Genomic DNA, 24,055 nt, shown 5'->3' on the forward strand with positions numbered 1-24,055 from the left:
AATTTTAATTGTAAAAGACTGGACATCATAGTATTTATCGTATCTATATATATTAAATGAATAAAACATATTTAAAGTATATTTCGATCTATGTAATAATTACGAGCTATTACATTTTTACATTTTTAATTATTTCAAAGCCCAAAACCATGTAAGTGTAAATTTTATAATATAGCCAGCTATAATATTTTTGGCACACTACTACCAACTAAATTCGTTTTCACTAATACTAAATTACTACTATATTTAGTCATAATATGTACATAGGAACAACATATGCTTATATTGTGCTTCAGCAATATTTACATAGAATATTTACACACTATTTCATAATGATTTTTTTTATAATGCATTATTCATGACCTTGGATACAAGTCCCTCAGTTGAATATGAAAAATAATGATACATTTTTGTATACTTTCTTAATGAAACAATTATGGTATTGAAACTAATGCCAGTGTTATTTTTACAAATAAAGAATCTAAATTATTATTTTCTGTAATTAGAAACTCATAAGTTCTTAATGACAAGAAAAATATTTAAAGTGATAGTTTATTTGTTTTTATACTTTTCTCATGGTAAAATATGTATTAACTGTCATTAATTTTATTGTAAAGTACCCAAGACTTACTTTCCAAATATTTTTGGAAATCAAGTTTATGCTTACAATTTTTGTATCATATGTACTAGTATGAAAATATACTTTGAAGCAATTCAGTCTATGTTTATTCTGAATGCGATAATTCTCTTTTAGACTGTATCGATTTTATTTTCCTACGTCCTAATAATAATATTATATTTTAGAAATAAAGGAGGGAAAATACTACTTATGTAGATGCATTACTTGAAGGAAATTAACTATAAGAATGTTACCGAAGACAATAGCTGTATGGGCTGAGTCCTTTTCCCTCAGACTAGGGAAAACAAATACAAAAAAATTATGCGATGCAGTAATAAAATTGGCGCGTAAAATCGACCATAAAACGCTTTCACGCACTTTTCTTTTTTTTCATTATTAAATTGCTACAGAATATAAATTTTTTAAACAATAACAGTTAACCCAGATTTCTACAAAAGTAACTTCAAAAGCGGCTTTATAGCATCATTGATATTTTCAAAAAGGCAGTTTTTTTTTTAAGATCTTATGAATTTGTTTTGTTGCATATCATAGAAAAAATTTTATTAGTAATATTTTGATCCACCATAGAAGAGAAATACGTCGCTCCTTTTTTCAATTCAATATTTGTTGGTTATGATATTCGCGCATGCGTACTAAGTAATGACTTATTACGCGGGAATTACGTAGTATGACTTCAATAAAACATATAAATATCATGGTAGCTACAAAATTTATTTTACAAATGACAATGCTGTTGGCATTAGTGGCAATCAGTTGCCATCGCACGCGTTATTAAATGCCGCTCGGTCTATACTGGCATATTCCCGGATTCTGGCCTGGTTACGTGTCTATCTGCAGAGACGTCACAGGAGCTGAACGATGATACTGATAATGATTCCATGGAATCAGATGTATCGGAGGCGCCACTGGATGTACTCTTGTTGGTTAGTTGACTGTGGCGCGCTGTGATGTCTGGATCCACTGGAAATATAAAGAACATTCTGGAATGATGACGAGAATGACGTAGATGATTCATCTGGTGGAGAGTGTCAACGGTCGCTTATATTAATATATATTGACAATACACACAGCGCCATCTAGTTATAAGCTAAGCAGAGCTTGTGTTAGACATAAAAATCTAATTATTAATACTAGACAACTAGTATGAATACTTAGATTTTTTTTGTATTTACATAGAAAACTATCCAGCGATACCGATAAAACCAATCATTTTCATGAATGTTTGTATCGTGCGAATCGAACCTGCGACCAATTAAAGATAGAATAGATAATACTTAATTCAATTAAGCTTACATTCGGCACATTTGAATAGTCATACTTATTTTTTAATCCTACCGCTCATTCGGAAATCTGTCTCATCACAAGAAGAAATTAGCAAAAACTTCGTTTGTTGCTCTTTTAAAATAATTTAAATGTTTTACATTTTTAAGCTGAAATGTTTGAATACCTATCAGCTAGCACTAATTTGACTAGAGTTAAAAAAAAGAGCTGAAATTCAAGCTCTCAAAATAGATTTGAAAGAGAAAACATTATATTAAAAATTCAACTTACAAGTATGTCTCTTCCGCCTTCTTAACGTGTCAACATCACAGGAATTAGATTTGGTCAAAGCTGACACCTCCTCGAATTGAAACGTTAGGTTTTTTAATGGATCTGATGAGTTTGACTTTGGAAACGGCGTGTGCACTGGAGTCAAGGACATTCTCATCTGCTTGTTGCCACTTTATATGTTTTACTTGATTTCGAATTGGTTATGGGCATTTCGAACTCATTAAAGTCACCTCTATGGTGCTTCAATGACCCTGTAGATACCCCTGAATCATTGGAACTGATGAGTCTCTATTTTTTATCAGATTTGCTCAATTTTTTCGAGGATCTTCTAATGCTACAACATCACGAATTCTTGCAACCAACATATTTTCAAATTTCAATTCTGGTACTTTAAATGTTTTATCTGCTGGTTCTATGATTTCTAATGGCTTTAAATTTTATTCATTATTGCATTCATTTTTAGATGCTTTCCTTAGCACTGTTGGTGTAAAACAAAGTTGACTGTGAATTCCATAGTCGTCTTCGTGTCTTTTTGTGAAATCTGCAGAACTAGACCGCCTCGTACTTATAGTACTCATGGAGTCTGAATGCTGTGTGGGATCAGATACGTGACTGATCCTACTGATATTGTCAAGTAATTCTTATTGCTGTTACTAGAACTGCTATTTTCTAATGGTTCCATATGCATATAATTACCATGATCATTACAACATTCGGTTGATGGATGTACTGTATTTGTTGTTGCTGCAGAAATGTCGTCGTCATGTTCAGGGATATCTTCTAAAGCGTCTAATTCTTCTGGACTGAATCCAGCGCTTCGAAGAATCTGTAATGAACTTTCGAACTTCTCTAAAGTAGCCGTTAGATCTACATTAGCATAATTTCCAAAATCGATTTGGGGCGATGCCTTTTTGGTAACAGGGGTAACGTTTACGTAATTAGAATGTGATTCTACGGACGTATCATTATTATTAACACTAGTATCACATGCGTTGTTATTCTCAATTGTTTGGTTGGTGTCATCATTTTTGGTCTCATTCACAATGTGTTTACAACTGCACGATTGACCGTTAATGAGACATTTTAATTTCTTTGGCGTATCGTAAAGGCTTGGAAACATCTGTGCTGCTGTCTATTGGATGTTCCTAGAATAAATACATTTATTTAATACAACAAATATTTTGAATTTAGTTAATAATTAGAAGCAGCAAAAGTACCAGCAGACGGACTCGTTTAATTAAATTTCTTAGAAACTATGAAAATATTCGTTCAATTTGACTATGGGTGATCAAATTCAATGAGAAATTCGAGAAATAAGCCTGTCAAACAAGTAGATATAATTAAGCGGAGATCAAGACAAAGTTTTAATTTGATTATATCACAGGAGCTTGGAAAAGGTTAATTAGTAAATAACAAACCTGAATTAGGGGCATGGGCGTTTTTGGTAAGTCATAAATTTAGTATGGCCCACAGAATGATTTCTTTATACAGCAGCATGGTTTTGGTTGCTGCCAGCAGTGACAAACATTGCCGGTCTTTGCAGGTATAGTTGGAGTACAGCAGGCAACAGGGCTAGCATGTTTCGAGTCGAAACTCTTGTCTAAATGGCACGCTGCGAGGTACACTGTATTCTGACGCGCTGCCGCTTGATCTAGAGTATATTGACGCTCGATCTGAATCAGAGCGCTTTCCATGATATTTCCATTGTCCAGACAGGAGACATGGGAACCGGGTGTTCCCATAGTAGATGATCTGGAAAATAAATCACAATACTTAAATTATAATGGAGGTCTTCAAGTAGATGTAGCAATGGCTTTAATTCTATTATAGGGGACTTAAAGAATGCCTTAATTTAGACACTAAGTTGGTGTTTGACATTCTAGGAATAAAGGAGTATTAACATTTGTATGACTGTAAGATTTATGTAAAAGTTTGTTACCACTTAGTAGTAATAATAATAATAACATGTTAGTACCGTACAAGGAATCGAACAGGCGTTTGCCTGTTGGGAAACAAAATGAGAAGTAAAGTGGTGTGTTCAATCAACGAGGCCGTCATAGTAAGTATTTTTATACAGCAAAAATACTGAAGGATATTGGTTTTTACTATTATAATGCAGATAAAGTCTAGAATGCAGATACTTTTAAAATATTTATGTTTTTACCTGGTCAAATGACTGATCTTCCCAATACAACTGGCACATCGTGGTAGCATTGACGTTGGTCTCCTGGGTTTTTCCTCTCCGTTGCTGTCCAGACTTGTGTCGAGATCTGAGAGGCAGTGCATAGTTTGACTCGCTGGTGGTGCCCAGGATGGGAGACCGACCTCAGAGATGTGTTAAGCACTCGTCAATGCAGGAACTGGTGTCAGAAACGTTTCTCCAGAACTGCAGAAAAATACGTTTTTGTTTTTAAAATATTAATAATAATCATGGATAATTCACGTAGCGACTCTAGTCCCAAGCTAAGCAGAGCTTGTGTTATGGATACTAGATAACTATTATAAATATTTTCTTTCTTTTCTTTCATATTTCCGATGGTCGCGTTCGACTTCTCGAACAATATAAACATTTGTATCGGGGTCTGGTTGTTTTCTATGCATATTATGTATGTATTAAAAAAATGTATCTATATATTTATGTCAGTTGTCCAGTACCCATAATAGCTAGTAGCTCTGATTGTGAACTGTCCTGAGATATCACATTATTTATTACTAACATATTATATAACATAATCGCGGAAGTTTCAAAGTGTGGATGGAGGCATGGATATTTTTGTTACTCTTTCATGCAAAACTACTGGCTGGATTTCAATGAAACTTTACAATAATATAACATACAACAAAATAAAACAGAATAAATTCACGGGGGTGAAACAGCAGGCACATCTAATTTGATATAAAGGAGTATACATTAACAATTACGAGTAGTAAAGATCAAGTATTAGCAATAGACTTACCTGAACCACTTCTTGAAACTATGCTGAGTCTAGACTGCGCATCATGGCTGTAGACATTCAGCAGATCAGTTAGCTCTCTCCTTCAGCCGCGAACACGAATAGTCCTTCTCCTTTCGCACACCGAGATCCTCCTTCGACGCAAAATCTCTTGTCCACCATGCCGTATCGTCTGTGAAAAGAAAGATAACAAATTTGTATTTTTTTTAATTGATGACAATAGAATGGTGCACTTTGAAGTGTACTTTGAAGAATAGAAAATACCGAACTCAAATTCACTTAACACTAATTGTAATAATTAATGAAAACGACCAAATTAAAACAATTTAAACGTAGTTTGTTTATGAAAAGTGATTCGTGTATTCAGTGTTGCCAACAAAATTTGAACCAATTCTCTAGCTGGTGCACTTTAAGGGATCAAATAATTTAAAATAAATTAATCACAAAATTATTATTAATTATTACAATTTCACGATATTTCAATTAAAATGTAAAGATAACTGTTCCATAAATAATTCAGTAATTATTAACGAAATTGCAAAATTTAGTTAATAACGATTTTATAAGTAGTGGATGGACGACCAAAAAAATATGGATGGATTGTGTGACAGATGATATGAATAAAAGGAGAGTATGCTCAGATATGACGGCCGATAGGGATCAGTGGAAGAAGATATCATACTGTACCGACCACAAACAATGGGATTTGGGCAAGGTAATGATGATGAACGATTTTACAAGTAAACTGTTGTGTTAAAAGTTTAATTTATCCAGTAAAATATTATTAATATATAAATATAATTTGATTAATTTTATTAGATTTTTTATAGATTGAAATTCTCCTGTTTTGGTGGTAAAACCATTAGGCTAGCAACACTGTGGGGAGACTCCAATATGGCCACCCGCATTTTGCTAATTAACTTCAAAATGATAATTGCTTTGATGAAACGCTGTTCGTAGTGACTACAGCATGATTGATGGCGACTCCTACAAAATGGATCGCAATAAACGAATTGGTTTTGTAGAAATTGTGAATGATTGCGTTCTACTATTCTGGGAAGTGTAAATAAATATTGATGAGTTTACTACTGATTTATAAAATACTTGCGGCCCGTCCCGACTTTGCACTGACGGACATTTCTGCAGCGCATGGCATGAAATATATTTTGACTAATTTCCACCTTTGTTTACATTGTAGAAGTTTTTGTAGAGTTTCCTAATTTTTAGGTAATAAACAAAGCCTACGTTATCTCCCATCCCATTCTAATGGTGAAAGATTAGAGGTAAGGACGTGTAATGTGAACTGATGTCCTCTTTGCTAGCAAGCCTAATGCGCAAGGCTCCATGAGGTTCCCGCTGGAAACCTGATGGTTATGATAAATTCTTATTGAATTTATTAATAGGCTATTTGACTTGACCTCATGCTCATATTATTATCCTCCACTGGTACCCCGCCAGCATAAACAGCAATTGATGCCCCATTCCATTATCACCCATGAAAAACGGTGAGATTTTTTTATTTACGGTTTAACACAAACATACAAATCTTTCCTCTTTATAATATTAATTTGTCTGTATAGCATCAGCGCATCAGTACACTATTTTTGATTTTTATAATTAATTTTATCTCTTACTTGAGAAGTAATTCCCTCTACAAACTTTCATGTAACACTAATGATATTTTCTCTGTTCTTACGAAGCCGCTGCTGACTAGTTTTGGTTTGAAATAGTTTTTAATTAGCGACATAAAATTAATCTTGTGAAACGGTAACTTTCATAATCCCTTCTTTCTGAAACGCTCTGAAAGTATCAGTGGATATAATTCCACGTTTACGGCAGCCATATTTCAAATCTCTTTGCAGACGACGTGAAATGTTTATAGCGATCTAAATTAGATTAGATATCCTTACAGATCTGGTCTAAGATGCAGTAGATTGGAAATTATTTGACCATAATGGAATTTCATTTGCATTAGCATTGCCGGATGAATTTCATCGACGTCTACTCGTATTTGCTGTAACGCAGACGTAAGAATCAAATATCACGCAATTTCTAGAAGTGTTTCGCTGACGTTAAAAATATACAACTACTAGCTGTCCCGGCAAACGTTGTTTTGCCTTAAAATAAAAAAATAAGGGTGGACTACCCCTAACATTTAGGGGATGAAAAATAGATGTTGGCCGATTCTCAGACCTACTCAATACGCTCACAAAATTTCATGAGAATCGGTCAAGCCGTTTCGGAGAAGTATGGGAACGAAAACTGTGACACGCGAATTTTATATATAAGATAAACCTATACAAACAAATAAATTGAAGTGACTGTTTGTAATTTCAAGTTAATAGTTTTTTCACTAAAATACATGAAAGTATATACAGTACTTGCATCAAAAAATAATAAATTAATATAAATACTTACTGTACGTATTAAAATAGAATATCCTTTATTCAAATAAACTCAATTCAAGCATTTTTAAATAGTACATTTATCCTTCTTTTAATCTGCCTGCTCATTCGGAAAGCTGTCTCATCACAAGAAGTATGAGCAAAGAAACGATATTATTATTGTAAATAAAAATAATAATGTCGCACTGGAGAATTCATACAGCACCATTTAGTCCCAAGTTAAGCAGAGTTCGTTTTATGGAGTACTAGACAAGATAGAAATATATATATGTATATATATTTTAAATATATATTGTACATAGAAAAAACAGACCAATATCAATAATCATACTCATGAATACAAACACCACGACCATCGGAAATAATGCGTGTTCTAAATATAAACCATCGAGGTCGTCATATATCGTATATAAATACAAAATATAATAGAAAAGTTTAAATTTGGAATTCGTCATTCCATTACGTCGATATCTCGGTTACAAAGTCAGTCTGCAGCACACCGAGACCAGACGATGTCTTGTCTGGTTATTTTCGTTTGACTTCTTTGTACGCGGAAATTGGAGTATTCCACATAAATTGAGATGGTACAGATAGTGTCGATAACGTACAACACAACTCGCTCAAAGTAATGGCGGCCTTAATTGAATTTTATTAGACCGCGTACACTTTTGCGATAGCACGCACTGCTATCTATTTTATTCGACTACTTAATGTTATGCTAAGGATGGAAAGAATTAGCTGGAAAGACAAAATAAGAAATGAAGAAGTTCAGCAAAGGGTTAAAGAAAAGAGACTTTGAGAATAGACGGTGCAAAATGTTGGAGCACTTGACACGACAAACTTGTTAATAATATTAGCGAAGGAAAGAGAGGAAGGGGCAGACCAAGACACAACTATATCAAGCAGATTGGGGAAAAAGTTTGAGTCGTGTAGTATCAACAAATAAAAAAAGATCGTGTACAATGGCAAGAGCTCCATCGACAAGAGCATCTCTTAAATTATGAATGAATAAATGTTATGCATCCTAATAAGTATGAAAAAAAAAATCAGTTATAATATATAATGTGTGTGGATTATGCTTATACTAGCAGACCCGCGCCACTTTTTTCTGCATCACATTTTACTTGAAATGTATGACTACATTTCACCCTATTTCAAAATATCTTTTTAAATTAAACCCTATGTATTATTCTGATGTATAAGCTATATTAGTGTAAAGTTTTATCAAAATTCGTTTGTCCAAACATCCAGCAATACACACAAACTTTCGTGTTTATAATATTAGTAAGATTCTAAAGGAAGGAGATTACAGACGAGACAAGCAAAGAGAATGTCATATATATAAAATAATATAGTTATTATAAATAAACATAGACAATAAAAAAGATATATAAAACAGTTTCCAACAAAGATATCACGGTTGGACGAATCATCACGACGCAAATAAGTTAAATTTTAAGTAAATATGAATAAATAATAAAATCTTGCTATTCATACTAGATTGAATATTAATTTCTAGAATCTTCCATTGAAATACAACTGACGAATTGAATACTCTTCACTCGCGTTTATGTGCGTCAATAAAATCTAAATCTTGGCGAAGATCTCTGCGGCGTGCCTTTGTTCCGGCCATAAAACAAAAGCACATATAAGAAGGTATTTCCTGTTCTAAAACTCGCGAGAAACTTTATACAGATATAAAAGTTGACCGGAGGCAAAATCAGGAGGCGTTTTACGACACGTGTTTGGTGCCAACCGAAAATAATTATGTATATTGTTTTTTTTTTTTCATTATCTATTTAGGAGCTCAGGATCACAATAGTGACCACGTTAGTTCCGTCTGAGCTTCTAACTTAATTACATACTTAGATATTTTATATTTCTATAACATCTCAACTATTCTAAGAAAGACATATATCACTGATTTATACTTTTCCTATAAATTAATACAGATTATTTTGATTCGAATACCGATAAAATACATGAAAAATGGCTAAATTTAGTTTGCGTTTTTTCCATTTCCTCAATAAGAATGTTGATCATAATCAAATCCACAGTTTGTCAAACTGTGGATTTGATTATTGTCCTGTTTAATAGAATGTCTCCTGAACGTAATGCTATGATTACAGATATTTCTTTTTAAAGTGAGTTTTTTTAAGTTAATACAGTAAATAGGCGTCCATATTCGATATTTGATATGAGGTTCGATTTTTGGTAGAATTTGTAAATATTTTATTACAATGTCACTTATTGAAAGATCTACTGTAGAACAGACGCGGCCGGAGACTGTACAAAGGTAAGGTAAAAAATTGGTTGTACGCCAAATATGTAGCAGTTTTTTTTTACTTAAAATTTTGTTATAAATTAACTCATTACTTTGTTATATTAGGTTTCTATACGTATACAAAATTGGATATATAACTGGAATAGCCTATATATAAATATGAATAGATAGATATGGCACTCTGGAATAATCAATTAAACAATTTCATTGAAGAAGTTAATATAGATACTTTTTACAAAACATTACAAGGAACGCAATTTTTTTAGAAAAAGTTGTTCAATTTTTGTACCTCTTCTTTGCCTCTCTATACTAGTATCACAGTAGTAATTGTAAGAAGTAATAATTAACGCAAATATCAAATATATATATATATATATATATATATACCTACTCACTTTAAGTTTATATCAGATGAATAAATATTTTATTATTGTCTTTTCGTCCTGAATACTGAACTCAACAAAAAAATTTAAGTGTCATATGGTTTATTTACAATAAAATATTATATCCCTCCAAGTATAGACAATAGGAGTCGTAAAAAAATATAAAATGTTGAATAAAAACGACTACCAAAAGCAGCACAGTCTAAAAAATACAGACGTCGATTTTAATACTGCGCAGTGACGGTGGCTGAATAGGTTTACTGAAGCATATTCTATTTGGTCGGTTAACTTCAATTCAGAAGGCGCGTCACGTAGGTCTTTACTAGAGCGCATCGCATGAATATAATGTGCTCAAATCTGGTAGGTTGTACATTAAATTATAATGAGGTACGTCTGCAGTTATAGCTTGAAATTATTTTATCATTCAGAAACATTAAAGTTTTTATATTTAACCCGCTAACCCCGCTAACTCCGTTCCGTCTCAAAATTATATATGTCACAGGTTTTTTGAAGTTTAGTTACGCATTAAATTTCTGAATGCAACCTGTTTGACAGGTATCGGCAGTTTGTATGTAAAAATAAAATTATTGTTTTTACTATTTTACATGCAATTTCTTCATATTTTATCACCGTTTAAACCGTCGCTGGACTTCCACGAATATTTCAAGCCTAAAATTAGCCAAATCGGTTCAGCCGTTCTCGAGTTATAGCGAGACTACAATGACATTTATTAATCTACTTACATATAAATTAATTTAAGACTACTAAACAATTTATTTTCCGCCATATTGAATTTTAAGCGACGCCATTTTGATTTTCGTGTTGTTTATAGCATCGAAATTTTTTTTTAAAAGTCAATAAAGGATTGCCAGTTCTGTGAAATATTGCCCGGTTTAAAAAATGCATGCATACTCAATTTACAACAGTGGATGTACAAATAAATTATAAAAAACAAAAGGCTGATAAAATATACATATGCATTTCTGGACTATATTGTGGATGTTGCATAACCTAAATATTATCTCGAAGGGCTTTTTGATTCTGCCGTTTTTAGTTAAAATATTTTTGTTGTTACATACTCCTTGGGAACTATGATGAATTTATGGTTCCTGTTATTGTAATATCTGCAGTAATCAAACAAGATAATGTAAAAATAACAACAGACAGACTCTCGTCAATGTCAATTTAAAGGGGGAGGGACTAAGGGGGAGAGGTACTCTTCATATAAGTTACGTAGGTATAGGTAACCTACTGATAAGACACGTAACATTAGAAAATTAATGCTTCCATTACTTAATTACTTACTTGCTACTTCCGATGGTCCTGGGTTCGATTCCTCGTACGGTACAAACATTTGTATTTATAAGTATTGGTTGTATCTGTCTGGGTGTTTCCTATGTATACTATGTATGTATTTACAAAAAAATATCTAAGTATTTATATCAGATGTCTAGTACTTATAATACAAATTCTGCTTACGATGGGACTAGATGAAGCTGTGTTAATTGTCCAGAGTTACTTATTATTATATTTATTAATTAACATAATTATCCCCCGCCCCACTTAAATCTTGTTTGCGTTGAATCTCTTACCTAATAAGTTAAAGTGAGGGCATTAAACAAGCAAGCGAATGCATAAGTTAACTAACTTAACATCGTAAGCTGTTAATCTGTTGAGTCAACAGCGATTAGTTAACTTAGGGCTGGAGTTAACTTGTTTGGAAAATCTCATTGTTGTTATCATATGTTGGGAACATTTACTTTTATTGTTTGGACGTCCACTTTGGTCTATGGATCAGCAAATTTATACTATAATGTTATGAATGCGAAAGTATGTATCTATATGTTTATTATAATATTAAGAATGCTTTATTTGTACAACCACAAGATTACAACATTAAACTAACTTTAAGTAGTAGTTAAAGTTAGTTAGCAACGTAATCCAATGGCAGAAAGTTATTTCTTACATGTTCACGTCTAAACGAGTGAACGGATCTTGATATAATTTAACATGAATATATATTTAATCACAAGGTTTATACTCATTTAACAAATTTTGGGAATAATTAAAAAAAAAATTGCATTCTGCACTCCTTCTCTATATAACCTTATCTAGCTATCTAGCGTATATTGAATGCGTCTATATAATTTAGCTTTTAGGCATACATAGTGTTGGATTACAATCCAGTTTTGTACCGAACTACACGCTCCTAATTATATTATTATATTGATTGTAATCAGTTATTATAAATAAATAAATAAATAAAAATTATATTATTCGCACAATTTTCGTAAAAGGGGTACAAAGTTTTTCGATTTACGTATTAATATATATAATAGATAAATACATATATTTCTATATTTAGTCTGTAATGGAAATCCATCAGTTTATAACACCTGGGTTCAGATAAAGTTACAGATAATTTTAAGTGCACACTTTATTGTACATATGATAACGCGGACGCATCAATTTTTATATCACATTTCGCATGTTATCAAAATTAGTTCTATTGAAGAGGCTTCTGCTATCAGTATATTTGTTTTATTTTTGCATTAACTATAAACCTTATTTATTTTCTTCTTTCAGCTCTAGCAGCTTAATATATATGTATATAATATATTATGACATATATATTTCAGAGAGAAGCCCACACTTGCTCTCTCTCTCTCTCTCTCTCTCTCTGTCTCTATATATATACTTTATGGCACTTCAAACATTAAATAATAAAAAGATAGTTATACAATAATATAAAAGTATGGATTTATCTCTGAAAGAGATCACTTCCCGCCAACCTAACGCTGTAACAGGTTGTTAGCGGTAAGGTAAAAAAAGGTAGTGTACGAGTGTTGTAAAGATTATTAAACAATATTCTAACGTATGCTTCAGAAAGTAAAAAAATGCCAAATATATAAGTGTATATATAATATGTTTTTATGAGCAAAGGACTGTATTTTTACGGATGGACAATGAAATAGTGCATCGCCTACCCTAATGCACTACGCTGGTTGGGCTCCAGGAAGATAGTAAGATGATGAGGATGAAGGTCGCTAGCTCGTTGAGGCGATGCCAGGAACCATGGATATGTCTTTTTATGTTAGGCGGGTACATTAATTTGCCAAAGTAATAATATCTCAGTACTGTTCACACAGCGCCATCTAGTCCTAAGCTAAGCAGGGCTTGTGTTATGCATACTAGACAACTGATACAAATACATACTGTTTTTGTAAATATATCTTACTAATATTATAAACGTGCAAGTTTGTTAATATTGATGGATGGACGGATGTTTGTTACTCTTTCACGAAAAAACTACTGACTGGAGTTTCATGAAACTTTACAATAATGTAGTTTATTCATCAGAATAACACATAAGCTACAAATTTCACGCGGCAAATGCGGACTCAGCTAGTACAACATATACATAGAAAACATCCAGACCGATGCGAGCAATCATACTCATGAATTCAAAAATTTTACCTTGCGGGAAATCGCGTACCAATGAAAATAAGGCAGTGTGCTAAACGGCTACGATATAGAGGCCGACACAATCACAATGGTCGTTTGTATGATGAACTGCTTGCTATATTCAGGCGTTTGACGTCGTAGGTAATAGCTGCAAGATTTAAACTTCTATCTTGGGTAACAAAAAGGTTTCTCAAACAAAATGAGTCTGAATGTTCTACGTCATAAGTACCAATTTGCAAAGTTGCGGTTATAAATAAACTTATCTACTCCACAAATAGTATGTAATAACAGAACACCATTTTGCAACAAAAAGAAGTACTCAGATAACGTTTCCCAACCTGTGAATTCTCCATAAAATGATGGAACTCAAATAATTTGCTAAATTCACGGGGAGACGCCATTTATTTGATACGTTCCACTTTGTAACTCGCGAGTCACACCCGCCTACAAACATATTATAAGCTCTGTCGCTTAATTAAATTATAGCGCAGAGTTTTGACGAGGAAACGCCTTGTATCTAATTTATTCATATTCATGTTTTAATAATCTAGTACAATTAGAAAGGACTTGTTTAGAAGTAAGTTTTAGAAATTTTGGAATTGCCTCGGTTGTTTAAGGGGATTAATTTTATTTAAATTTGCATAATTAATTATTTCGATGTAATTAGTTAATAAGTATTTATTTTATTAAATGGTTTAGACTATTACTAGGTTCTAAAGAAAGCCTGTAGCACTGCGACCTGCATAGATCTATTGTGCTCGCCCTTTTTTAGAGTTTCTTAGGAGTGATGGTTTTTATCTCCTCAGCATCTAGTGTGTACTTTTCAATGGAGATATTACGTTTATGCATGAGAGGGCTACAACGACATAGAATATGTAGTGGCGTTTCCTCTAGATAATAGGTTACCTTGAGTAAGACTATTATTAGGCATATATACCTATCATTGAAATACCAGTAAAATAGAAAATACAACAACATTAATTATCACAATATTTATTTAATTTTAAATTATTTTGTATTGTGCACAAAAAAAATATTTTAAAAGTAACAATGGCTATAAAGATGCCGACACGACGCGACACTATTCTGAAGGTGGGGGTAAAACTATCAAGATCCAATTAGAAGAATCTTTTTAAATAGAGAATGTTTAATAAAGATACTGTAGGGGAAGGTTAATTATGGGGAAAAAAGAGATAAAACACGGTTTTAATCTTTGCAACCCCTTTTTGGAATATTAAAGGTTTTCTAAGTCGATGGTAAATTTGGGAGCAACTTCTTAGGGTCTTTATTTACTTTGCTATAAAATTAGTAAATTAAGAGAAAGTAAATGAGATTTCTTCGTTCTTCAGGAGGGGATGAAGACTAGAAAAAGAAGAGATTTGTTACAGTGTTATACAGATGGCAGCTTATTAATTTTTTATTTATTTATACTATTTACCAAATACAGAAGAAAATATTGTAATGACACATTAAGTGATACAAAATGTGTTTTATTGGTAATCAATCTCTTCCAGACTACCTTTGGGTGGATAGAGAAAGTAAAAATAAGAAGAGGATAGGTAGCGCTTGTAATAAACAAAATTAAACATATATAATCACAATAATAATATCGCATGACAATTCACACAGCGCCATCTAGTCATACGCTAAGCAGAGTTTGTGTTGTAGGTACTAGACAATTGATATATATACATGGATACATTTTGTTTTGTATTACATTGTTTATACATAGAAAACATCCAGACCGATCATACTCATGAATACAAATGTCTGTAGCGTGAAAGGAATCGAACCCGCGACCATGTGATAGTAAAGCGGTATTCTATACCACATATTATACACCACTGAGACTGTCAATACGCCTATAAATAGATTACATACAGCTGGTTATTATAGTGAAACATACAGCTGGTTTGTTTCCAGTTACATAAAAAAATTGCAGTATTTTTTTTTCTAAAGTATGAATTTATTACTTAGGTTTATATTGTTTTATTTATGCAATAGTTAAGCTTAGACTGTTATAATTTACTATCTCTGCTTGTTTGTAAATGAATGTACATAGAAGTTAAACAACAGTTAAGCAAGCCCTAAGCTGTAACTTAGCTGTGTGCATAGCTCACGAGATAAGCAGTAATATTTATGAGCATGATAACATTTAAATCCAGGAAAATGCACAGTAAATAATCTTGTACAGCACTGCAATATTAAATTCAACTATTCATAATATTAGAGTTATTACACTGTTAAAGCTCACTGTACTATGGGAAACAAATATACCTAAAGAACATGCAATAAAAACAAATATTACGAACTAATAACATATATTTTTTTTTTATACCATGTAGGTGGCGAACGAGCGTACGGCCCATCTGATGGTAAACGGTTACCGTAGCCTATGAACGCCTGAAACACCAGGGCTGTCAAGTGCGCGTTGTCGACCATAAAGAAACCTTGCTGTAGTCTGTCGAGAAAACCTCGGCAGGTAGTTAATTCTGTAATCTAGCGTACGCGGGAGGAAGCTACTCTGAAACCGCACTGTCCGGGACCACTTATGTTCCAGCGTGTGGGGATAAATTCCTTGTCGATGGCGAGCGGTGTAATGGTAAAAGGTAGCCGAGGGCATCATGTCAAAGATTTCTTCAGAATAGAGTCCGTTATAATAATATCTCTTACAAAAAGCTACAATACTGGATACCTGTCGCAATACAAGAAAATTTCTAACTTCCACAATAATAACATTTTCACATAGCACAACCTCTCCCACACTTGGCTAAGGCCCGTATGGGCGAGTATCACCTTCTTTTAAACTACACAAAAGAAAAGAAACATAAAAATAATAATAATCTCAGGACAATTCACACAGCGCTATCTAGATCCAAGTTAAGCTAGCTAAAGCTTGTGTTATGGGTACTAGTTAACTGATACAAAAACATAGATATAGTTTTTTTTCTTAAATACATACAAATTATACATGTATAGAAAACACGCAGACCAATAAAAACAATCATAGTCATGAATACGAACGTTTGAAATAATGTTGTTAATTTATATGCGGCCGAAGTGGTAACGAGACGTATACCAGCGAAATCTTTCTATAATCTTCTAAAAGACTTTGGCCTATCTTGAACCCCAGGGGGTTCTATACTAGACCGTGCATTTAAGGCTGCTCCTAGCAAGCTCTTACCAGGTTTGGTTATATATATATATATATATACTCGTATTTATGTTTGTAAATATATACATAATATACATAAAAACCCAGAATATAGCCAAACAATCATACTCACGAACACAAATGTTTGTGCGAGGAATCGAACCTGCAATCATAGGAAGCAAAGCGGTGTACTAAACCGTTAGAAACTTCAGTATTGCTAATAATTTATTATGTACTTACGGTTGGCGCGTCTGACTGTTCCCTATGGTCGATTAAATTTGCATTGTTGAACGCGGAGCATTTTCAATTTCCGTTTTATAAAATGTCGATGGATAAAATGATGAATACGAAATATCCAAGTTAAAATGCTCGAATAAATATTAATTTTGATGTCGTGCAAAAAATTCACCCGTTGAGTTTCTTGCCAGTTCTTCTCAACTGATGTTTTTGGATGGTAAGGGCAGTGATACTAAATTAAGACTAGCATAAGAGGCCCAAAAATCCTACATAGATAAATATTTTTTGAGATTAATATTAATAACCCTGAACAAGACACAACGGCCAGCCGAGTGATTGTTTTTTCCGCAAGCTCTAATACTGTTGCAGCTGCCCTTTACAGCTTAACCGGAGGATGGATGGCCCATCCCGGTCTGGTTTGGTCAAACCCGGCGCGGTTTCAGGCCAACTCTGACTCGCCAACTGGATATAATTGATACTGCGACGTTTCCCATCCATCATGGCTGATGGAACGGTTATTGGTGTTAATATTGCAGTCCCGCAGACTCCCTCTGCATCGTAGTGCGGCGAGCCCTCCAAAAAATAGCAGATTCAGTTCTCAACGATAAATTACTGAGGTATATTTTGTACAAAGACGTCAATGTGTATGTATCGTCTATTTTCTACATCTGAATCGTGGTAAATAAGCATACTTATTACCATGTAACATGTTTGGGGGAGGCCTATGTCCAGCAGTGGACGTCTTCCGGGCTGCGATGAGGATTGTAGTAAATAAAATATAACATAAAAAATAACCTTGGACAGTTTACACAGCGCCATCTAGTCCTAAGATAAGCAGAGCTTGTGTTATGTATATATTTTGTAAATACAAACATTTATGTATAGAAACACCCAGATCAGTATAAAAACTCATTTTAATGAATACAAAGAGTACAAATATTTGTATTCATGAGTATTTGTAATCATGACTGGGTGTTTTCTAATAGTACCTACTTATATGCAAGCATATTATTATTAGGCAAAGGCAGGAGATCTCTCTATATCTCGAATTAGTTTGGTGGATTGTTATCGGTGTTTCAGGAGAATCAGAAATATAAATTAACACAGTTTTTTGTATAGAGCAGATTAGAACCTAGAACTTTTCAGTCTAAAACGGTGTAGTAAACCACTAAACCATAACGTTATCAAAATACTACAATTAAAGGACACGGCAAGTTAATTAATAAAGTACCGAAGAAAATATTTGTTAACAAATGTAAAGCTAGGTTCACATCAAAGGCCGAACGTTGGGAGCTGTGAGTTCCATTATTTCCCATTGGCAAGCTCATTAGGACGGTGTTTGTTTAGTTAAGGCATATCGCTTCAGGCTGTACACAACCAATGAGGCATAAGTTATGAGCTGATAGCGGGTAAAAAATATTTTGGCAAAATAAACTATACTAAATATTTTAAAAATATTTAGTATGTATATATAAATCTGTCAATCTGTTTGTGTTTTAAGCTACATAAAACTATGTCCTACCTTCAATTAAACAGTTTCTTAGCTTTTATACATTCGGAACCCTTCACTTAGTGCTAAATAAATAAGAACAGTTCAGATTACAGAAATATGCAGTATTCTGTTAAAAAGTCAAATATACCTCGTATTATAATAGTTAATGAAGATTTGACGCTTAGCTAAACAATTGATGCAGCAACACCAATTATAATTTATTATTTCTTATAAACATTAGCCTACTTATGGTATCAATATTGTTACAACATCATTATTTTCTAATTAGAATAGAACAGAACAAATTTATTATAATAAGAATAAATCGATTAAAATATAATTTTATTATTTTATGTATACTAGATTACGCCGACCCCAAATAAATGGGATAAGGAAGAAGCAGATGATGACTAGATTACAGCAGTTTCTCTATGCAACATTAAAATTTCATTAACGAATATATTTATTCAAGTAATCAGTAATCATTTTATGATTAAAATAAAATTTTACTATTAATTGATTAACTTTATTTAGATTTAGATTTATTTATTTGCCATGTAAAAACAGGTTACATTTAGCTTTATAATTCAATAGAAAACATTAACATTAATCATTAACATAAATTTAAATTTGATTTTGACATAAATTCATTTATGTGATAAAATGTATTATTTTCAAAAAATGACTTCATTGTTCTTCTAAACTTTAAAATATAAATAAAAAAAAAATTACATAATAATTTCAGTATTAATAATAATCGCTGATCACTCTTAACTTGTCCAATTTCAGCGCTATCGCATTTTAATCCACAGGGAACTGTTGAAGGCACGCACGTGTGTGCACGCCTTAATAATGGAATTAGTGACTTCTAGACTTTATTGGAACTTAGTTTATAGCCTCAGGATAGCCACTAGTTAACTTTAAACGTAATTACGGCCGTATTTACTAGATGAGGTTGCTGAAGATGATAATTATTAAATAGCGGGCGGAGAGGATCGTAGTGTAGTGGTTTACAATCCTCGACTCATAAAACTCAAAGTGAAATTCAATTCTGAGAGATAACAAAAGCTTCTTGCCAATTTAAAATTTTGATTAGCTCTTCAGTGATGGAAAACACTGTCTAGGACAGAGCTAAGCGGTGAAGTGTATATAATTCCTTATTACATTATCAACGAAATGTGAACATCATGTAGTTTTAAAACTTCAATACCCCTCGATTCTACGGTCGTCTTTGTTTCCTTTCTTCTAAAAAACAAGGCGGGCGTAAACCATAAATTGTCGAGAATAAAGCTAGGCAGTGAGATGTATCTTGAGAATTCCTATTTACATTCTCAGAATATGATTAGAAATTCTCAAGAGACATTTCATTAACCAACTTTGTTCTAGACAGTTTATGGTTTGCGCCCGTCTTTTTTTCCTTTGATTTTGCGGGTGTATTCGTATGATTGAATTTGAGCACATCCGTATATCAAATGTCGTAATTAACATTCCAATAGTTCAAAAAGAAAGGAAAGAAAGATAGGCGTAAACTATAAATAGTCTAGAACAGTGCTAGTTGGTGATGTGCTCTAGAGAATTGCTAAACATATTCTCAGCAAAATTTGAGAATATCAGGTATCGTTATTAAATCTAATCGCAATAAGGAGGGAAAATAAACATCGCAAAAACTCCATCTAGTCCCACGCAAAGCAGAGCTTGTGTTACGGGTACTAGACAATTGATATAATTACATTGATACATATATTTCTTTAAATACATAGAAAACATCTAGACCAATACAAACAGTCATACTAATGAATACAATGTCTGTACTGTGGGAGGAATCGAACATGCGATCATCGGATGCAAACCTGTGTGTTAAACTGCTAGACCACCGAGGCCGTCGAAAATGTGCTACCCATTTTTGAAGTTAGTTGAATTGTGGTGGATAATTAAGTATTAATGAACCTCTAGTCTCTATCTACGGGCCACGCCTGAAATATGATATTTAGAAGCGCAGTATCTTCCAATATTGCTTCTAACTAAATTGCCAGCTGTAATAACGTAATGTCTAGCTTATGAACTAAACCCGTGATGGATGGGACCCAGGATTTTCCATTACATCGTTAAATACATAATAAATCTTTGTTTGCTGAAAAATACGTTACGATAAAAAAATTGAGTCGAATTATTAAGATAATCATGGCGTGTCTAACCCCTGTTTCGAAGTTTGGTAGTGAGTTCGAATTTGATTGCAAAATGTTTTTATATTTAGACTAATTCTCCTAGTAACAATTAGAGATGGACTGATGGCTTCGATGGTGTAACGGTTTAGCACACCGCTTTACCTCTTGCCGCGGGTTCGATTACTCGTGTATACATTGTATGCATTTATAATAAAATTATATGCATATATTTCTATCAGTTGTCTAGTACTCATAACACAAGCTCTGCTTATATTGGGACTAGATGGCGCTGTGTGTATTGTCCAGGGTCATTATCATAAGGACTCATGATCTGGCCTATGGATGTAAAAAGAAATTAAAATGATTATTTTACTTTATTGCTTTACAAAACATGCTGATGAGCAACTACTACTATTTTTTTATTAAATTATAACTGTTTATGAAACATATAATATATATAGGTAAATTTAGTTGATTTCGTGCAAACTAGATGGCGCTATATGGGATTGTAAATAGCATCGCAAAGATGTTTTCTGTTTAAATTATCTATCCCTAGATAAAAAAAAACTATCATCACTATTGAATGGTAGATTCAATTTAAAACCTCGATAGCAGCTGTCTACCTCACCATACCAAATATACCATGTGGTTGGTCCTTCGAGCCGGATGTGTCAACTAAGTTCGAGGTGGTATCAGTACAACTCGTAAGTTACAGTTCGTTGTGGAGAGTAGTGACTGAAGTAAATAATATAAAATCAGTAAGCTGTCAGATGAACTTATGTTGTAACTTAAAACTAGTCGGGATGGTAAATAAAAAAAAACCTAGATGAATTAAGCTGTAACTGTGTTGTACAGTGGCAACAAATCATGTTGCGGCGTTTGTAGACACTCCCTTTGTTTTCTATCCTTGGATTAATGTTGTTTTGTTTTGCGATCATGCTGTATTTTTGGCAAGAGCAACTGTTTACACGAAATGTACACAAACTATTTTATAATACCGCTTTAAGGTCAGTGCAAAGAAAATACAACCTTCAATCAAGGATTCATTTAGGTACAATTTAAATAGTACGTCAAATATTATTTTTTTAAGTTGAAATATAAAATGATTGATTTATAAAATTTATATGAGACATGATTGGAGAAGAAAATCTATTCATGTAAAATGTACACATAAAAATACAGCCGAATTGAGAACATCTTTTTAAAGTCGATTGCAGATACAAATATATTGATATAAATTATGTAGGAATTTAAGTATTGTAATTATAGTAATTTATACATTACATATTAAACGTCTTTATTCTATTTACATATATGTATCTATTATTATTTTTATGAAGAGATTAAGCATATTAACTGCGGAATTTAAAATTAAAAAAAATGCTGCAACCTAATATTTTAATTGAAACAAAAAGAATATAAGATAAAATCGTTCATAATTTTAAAAAGCAAAACATAAATTCTTGACAATTATAATGAATGAAGTTATATTGGATCAAATAGATAAAAAATATAACGGCATATAGAAATAAATACATGAATATTATAATGTAAGATGACCTACGTAATTATCCCAATTTCTTTTAGCAGCATCGCGTAAGGAAAATAATGACAAAAAAGCGTCCCGGGTGTGTTGCAATTAGTCCCCGTGGAATCCCCGGCTGACAGCACTCGGGATTTTGAGAAATGAGAAATTGCCAAGATAATTCCGTTTTTGTGGACCCATGTCTCCATAGAATACAGTACAAAATGTATTTTTAATAAATTTTACACACTTCCTTTTCACAGGTTATATAAGTTTAAGTTATTTTTTTATAAATATTAGCTTTTTTATGCACAATAAAAAGTTTATTTTACTAGCTGTGCCCGCGGTTTCACTGGCGATAAATTTCATTATAAAATATAGTCTATGTGTTATTCTGATGCATAAGCTATATTACTGTAAAGTTTTATAAAAATCCTTTCAGTAGTTTTTGCGTGAAAGAGTAACTTTCACACTCACAATCTTTCGCGTTTATACAAATATTAAGATTTACTTTTAAAATATGCAAATGTATGTTTTATGGAAATTAAGTAAAAATTCGTTTTTGTGGACCTATTGTGGAGGTATGTCTCCATAGAATATAGTACAAAATATATTGTTTTTGTAAATATTTGCTTTGTTATGCACAAGAAAGAGTTATTAGTAATTATACCTATTTACTTTTAAAATATGCACATGTATGTTCTGTGTAACAATAATAAAAGATAGTACATTTTCTTTCGGTTTTAAATTTTTCTTGAATGAATGAATGAAAATGTATCTACAATTGTAATACACTATCGATCTACTCCATTTTCTCAGGGGAGAAATGTTAGGTTTTTTTTAGACATAGTCAATGTTAAAAGTATTTTTAAAATTTGTTAAATATTTCTTTAATTTTTATTTTTTTTATTTAAGTTCAATGCACACAATATACAAAATATAGTAAAGTACATTTGGCGGACTTAATACCATGCGGCATTTTCTACCAGTCGACCATAGGTGGTGCAGAGAATAATTGTTGGCGGTGCAAATATAATAAACGATAAACAAAATACAACAAGATGTAAACAGATACATAAATACAATATATATCTAAGGAATACAATCATAAATTACATAAATATATACATACCTATGTATAAACTAAATATATACTAAATATTAAATAGTCTGACAGCCATAGAACTAAAGAGAGTAGAATAAAAAAAATAATGAAAGAAAGAGAAATGGAAGACAGCAGTAAAAAGTTACAAAATGAATTTTAATTTAAGTTATTTAATTCATCCATTACAGCACAATTTTTTTCTTCACAGTAAATGTTTAAAAATATATTATTTATAGCGTATTTTTTTTTATATTTTGTAATGGTTTATATATACAGGTGGTTTATAGATATATCACGAACACGACACTAAAAATTAAAATTTAATTCAATTCAACATACAAATTCATTGGCGAAGCTCCAACACGATTTTCAAAACAAGTGAAAATAAATTTCGCTGTTGTCTAAAAAGTACGTTCAAAAGCTTTCAGCTTATGAACACTGGTCATTGGAATTAGCTGCTTAATGAATGTAACAAGGGATCTAGCTCGACTGAACATCGTGAACGGGCAGAAAGACTGCAAACTATGAACATTTGGCGCTATATATACTATATACGCGTTGGTTTTAACTCTGTTGAATTCAGTAGAAATGTATATATGTAAGTATATAATATACGTGGTCCCGGTGGTTTAGTGGTTTAGACATCTTACTTCCGATGGTCGCGGGTTAGATTCCTCGCACGCTACAAATATTTG

General features: G+C 32.4%; 1 pseudogene; it reads right to left on the reverse strand.

Annotated features, from left to right (window-relative positions):
• Positions 1–1,389: 1,389 nt before the first annotated feature.
• Positions 1,390–24,055, reverse strand: part of LOC131855719 (uncharacterized) — a 31,097-nt pseudogene continuing 8,431 nt past the window's right edge.

This window comes from Achroia grisella, unplaced genomic scaffold (assembly GCF_030625045.1).
Source record: "Achroia grisella isolate CSIRO2021 unplaced genomic scaffold, CSIRO_AGI_Agris_v1 utg1479, whole genome shotgun sequence".
Classification (NCBI taxonomy): domain Eukaryota; kingdom Metazoa; phylum Arthropoda; class Insecta; order Lepidoptera; family Pyralidae; genus Achroia; species Achroia grisella.